The following is a 5,233-nucleotide window of genomic DNA, read 5'->3' on the forward strand; positions in this document are numbered from 1 at the left end:
AAACTTGTTTATATTTAGTTTGACTTGGCTCGCTTTACGATTAAGGCGATTGTTATAGGTTCGATCCACATAACGTTATGGTCATAGTAATTTTTTTTTATCCTGCATACATCAGGGTAACTAGAGGGAGCGTAGTGTTCAGACATTTCGTTTCCCATTTTTCACCGAACTCTGCAGGCAATGTGTGTTAAGAGGTGAAACTCAACGCCTAATCGAACCTAGAACCTTTCGCGTTTATAGTCACACGCTTATGACCTTAAGTCGCGACTGGCCTCAAAGTCATAGTAAAATATTGATTTTTGTCATAAATACTTATTAAGAATAAGTGCAACAAATATAATTGTAGCTTCTTATCCTAGAAGTTCGAAACTAGCTAGAGTTATAATAAATAAAAAAGGTTTTATAGCAGAGCTGTATATGGTTATAATCTTTATAATTTTACAGAAATACTTGTCATTATTCCATATAAGGAACATCACTGTCATAAAAATATATTTTATACGGTTAATTGGAACTTCTATAAAATAGTAAAAAATTAAGACTACATTAGCGGGCGACAATTGACATTAACATAAAATAATAATTAAAAATATGTGTTTATGAGGCCATTAATGGCGCACGGACAAGTGTGACTATAAACGTGACTGGTTATGGGTTCGATCCCCACTCGAGGAAATAAAATATTTATTTAAATTTATATTCCCATTTCTTCCCTCTGGTGTCGAGCCTACCCTACTGTGAGTGAAGCTGATTTAATTTTTGTAAATATATTTAGGTAAAATAATCAATTACTTTCTACACTCAAAAAAAAAAAAGATAAATAAAAAGATATTGTTTTCCATTATAATATTGTTGAAGAAATCATCTGACTTGGGAGTACAATGTTCGTTCGCTCACCAACTCACTCTCGCTTCGCTCGCTGCGATGGACAAAAACCTCTTCTTGAAGAATAAAGATGTTTTTATTTCTATTATAAATTCAGCGAAATCTTCTTATAACATTTTCATATATAGCATAAGCATAGCATTTTTTACAAATTTTAATTTCATTTTCATGATATTGATTTCACACACATTAGGAACGAGAAAAAAAGATAAGATTATTACTCCAAGTTTTCGCCTCCAAAAAGTTAATAAATGCTTTATGAGTCTGAGTATACGTGTATACAGGGTGGAAGAGGCAGCGCTTCTTTTACTGAAACTGCATATAGGGTAAAATATTTCAAACCCAAAATTAAAAAAAATAATCAAGGTACCTCAACGGTTTGGACGTAGGATTTTTTTTTCATTTCACGATTTTTATCCATACCTGTATTTCGTGTCACGCACACATACGTATGCGACGTTGCCGCTTTGACAGGTAAGTGTGTGCGTGCCTATGTTTTACTTTACAAATGGCGTTTTATTTTAAAACGATAATTTTATTATTTATTTTGTTTGGAAAAAAAACTTTTTCATTTTTGAGAATTATTTTTTTTCCGAATTATTTTAGGCTTTTATAGAGTAGTTAAAACTGTGGTTTCATTTAAAGTGGCGCTGACAATTCCACCTGTATAATAAAATTCCGCAGTGTATTCTAGGTTTGCCACTTCCAAAATTTAAAATATCTGTAAAAAAAATTCTGACAAGTAAAGCCTATTACACTGTTCAAGAATATTTAGAGGATAAACATGTATGGAATTAATGTCTATTGAATGTAATGCAGGATAGCTGCCAGCTAATGTAATAGATTGTACCATTGATTTTGAAAAGAGCAACTGTTGAGTTTCTTGCCGGCTCTTCTCAGCAGAACTGCCTTCCGAACCGGTGGTAGCTTTTTGTTCGTTCGACGATTTAAAAGTGCTTATAATAAGTTTATTTGAATAAAGAATATTTTGAATTTGAATTTGAATTTGACACTGCTATAGAAAATCTAAAAAAACACTACGATGAAATACACCAAAATACAATAAATAATGTGAACTACACGACTATTTTACATCAAAACAACGACCCAATAAATAAAATATAAGATCAAAACACAATCATCAATTTTCAAAGTTGTGCAACTCCGAAACAAAAGTAAGTACCTAAGTAATGGCAATCAGATAAAAGTTGATTAATCTGCGAACTGAGTCCCGCTTCTTATTATAATAAACTAATTAATGATGGAACGAACAATTCATTATAGAAGCAAAACTGCCTTCCGAACAATAATGATAATGAGTGTAATTAATTACAGGAAGTTGGTTCAAGACGTACGGAGTACAGTGATCGAATCTTTTGTGGGGTAGAGGAGGTATGTTTTTTGTTTTGAGTTAGGGGTTAGGGTTTGCAGATTCATAGCATTAGTTCTTAAATATTAAATTAAATCTGTTGGTAAATATTAAATACTTATAACGAGATCAGGTCAGAGACGAGCCGTGCACAAGGGGGTACAAGTGTGCAACTGGCTGTGGGTTCGATTCCCACTCGAGGAAATTATATGTTTCATACTTTTATTTCGTCGCTCTGGTAACGAAGCAAAGCGCGTCGTTGACTTCACCATTCAATGCTTCTAGAATTCGAAGGAAAGTAGGGTGTGTTTAAGTGCGCGCATCGAGTGAATAAGTTCAACATGTTACCTTCTTTATACATGAGTAATTTTCTTTTAAAATGCAATTTATCACAAATTTCTTAAAAGATAATCACATGTTTTTTTTTTAGAGAAAATAAAAATATACCTAAGTCGCATACATATATTCTAGTCTTATACAAGTCTTTTTTTGTTTGAAAGTTAAGAAAGAAATTTCTTGACAATAATTTCTCTCCGCTTGCACTGCTATCAGACAACGAGTAAATGAAACAAATAAATCTAATAAAAAACTCCATATAATATTCTAATTATTTTATTCTCTTAAAGAAATATTTTCGTTATACCGCATCCACTTAAAATCACTTGACGTGACAAAGGGTGCGAGGAGGTCAGCCCGTTGTCGTGCTACTGATGGCTTTAATCATTATTTCTTACGACTAAAATTGAATTAAAAATATATAATTCAATACAGTTATAATAATACCCATATGATACAACCTAGAGGCAGTCGTGGCGCAGCGCGATGATTGTAGGTTCAATTTTCATGTGGAAAATGAATTACGTTCAGTTTCTTACTCTGATAAAAATGAGAAACGCGTCGTTGAGAACTATCACTCAACAATCAATATCTCAAAAATTGGGCGGAAAGTGGGAAACGGAGTGTCATAACACTGTGGTTTCACTTTTTTATACTTATCTCTACATAAAAGCACTTAACCTTCGTGGTTTAATTGTGGTAGTTTTCACAACACAATATGGTCGTGCACTCAAATTTCGCTCATTAGTCTCGTCTATTTAGACCAAATATGACATCTGTACCATATATTTTTTTCATTATGGTCCAAAAACAGGAAAATGATCGCTAAGTTCCTTATGTTTATCTTTTTTCTAAAACGTATAAAAATTTTTGAGTAGCTTAACCTGAACCCTCGTTCTCTTGGAAACCGACGTACCTACCTGGTCTAAAATTATATTATGTTTTTTTCTAAAATACTTTGCCATCCGTGGAATAAAACTTTAAGAATGTTAAAAATCTGAATCACGTTTAATTATTAAAAATAATATTAATAATGGTAGTTTAAGAATTAATAATAATAAAAAATAAATAAAACAGTATTGATATATTATTATTATATTTATAATATTTTTTTTTGAATACATCAACATATTTTTTATTTTTTTTATTGTTATCTTACAGGTTTACTTACAATACATTTTTCTTTTCTTATCATTCATCATATCCAGTCGTTTTTACAGTCATACTTTGCGCTTCTGCGCCACGACTGGCCTCCAGTACTATATATAAGTAAATTACACATAGCTCTCCGTTATGTAAAGAATAATTAATAATGCTTATTAATGATGTAGACTCTAGCTAATGATCACGATCTATAAATAATTACGCACATCCTTATTAATCATCAATATTGTATTTGAGAATCAATTACTAATTTGAATGCTCTCAGTTTCTGATCTCTGGTAATAAATATATTGGTGTCTATATGTAGTCTTTTTTCAGTTTCACCCTGTCTCCCATATGTGGCAGAGTAGACAGAGGGAGCCTAGTGTTATGACACTCCGCTCTCCACTTTTCGCCAAATTCTGGAGGTCTTACTGGAAACTTGACTTAGGTATAAATCAAATAAGTAAAGTAGCTTCTCGCTGTATCCTGTACACAGCAGGGTAGGCAGAGGACACCTAGTGTTAAACACACCGTTCCCCACTTTCTGCTGAATTCTGGAGGTATTGCGTGTTGAGTAGCAGAACTCAACGCCGTGCTTTGCTCGCCACCAGAGCGAAGTAATGGAAATATAAACGTAAATAAATAAATATTTCACTTCCTCGAGTGGGGATCGAACCCACAACCGTCGCGTTACAGTCACAACCTTGTACCGCTGCGCCACGACGAACTCAATAATATATAACTTACCTATATTTATAGTTAATTTAATACTAGGCACATATATTGGTGAAAAGTAAACACAAAAAATTAAATTACTCTACTATTATTAATTATAATGCGCGTTGACCTACATTCGTAAAATTAGTGCGGAACCCTCGTTTGGTAATACCGACTCACACTTGACTGGTTCTTGTTTCTTTTGATCTACCGAACCCTATGGAAGTTTGATTGTATTGTCTCAATACTGCATGTACCATTTTTCATTTGGTGTATCAAAATGCGCGTAAAGGCCCCTCTAATGTTATACCACTGATGACTTTAGTCATTATTGCTTATAATTAACATGAACATGTAAACATACTGTGCCCCAATTATAAACTTTTACTTTAATTATTAATATGATATCGTCGTGAGAAGGGGTCACTGGTTCAATTTATCTTAAAATATTCAATGACGTGGTCGCGGAAATTTTGAGAGATAATTTAATCATTATTTTCAAAATTTCCGACATAGTGCAGTGATTAATTTCTTTTTTAGGAAAATTAATTAATTATTTGATATTTTTATTTTCTCGCTTTAGTAACACTCAACGCGGAATGCCCCCAGAATTCAGCGGAAAGTCGGGAACGGAAGTGTCTCAATGGAAACGAAGTGTCCTAAGTTAGGACTCCTAACATTAGGTTTCCTCTGTCAACCCTGCTATGTGAAACTAACAAGAAAGAATATATATATAATCCATGACATAAAATCATAAAGGTTTGTAAAACTGAATTGCAA

Source organism: Heliconius melpomene, chromosome 12 (assembly GCF_056956725.1).
Source record: "Heliconius melpomene rosina isolate 202511_hmr_F chromosome 12, ASM5695672v1, whole genome shotgun sequence".
NCBI classification, from domain to species: domain Eukaryota; kingdom Metazoa; phylum Arthropoda; class Insecta; order Lepidoptera; family Nymphalidae; genus Heliconius; species Heliconius melpomene.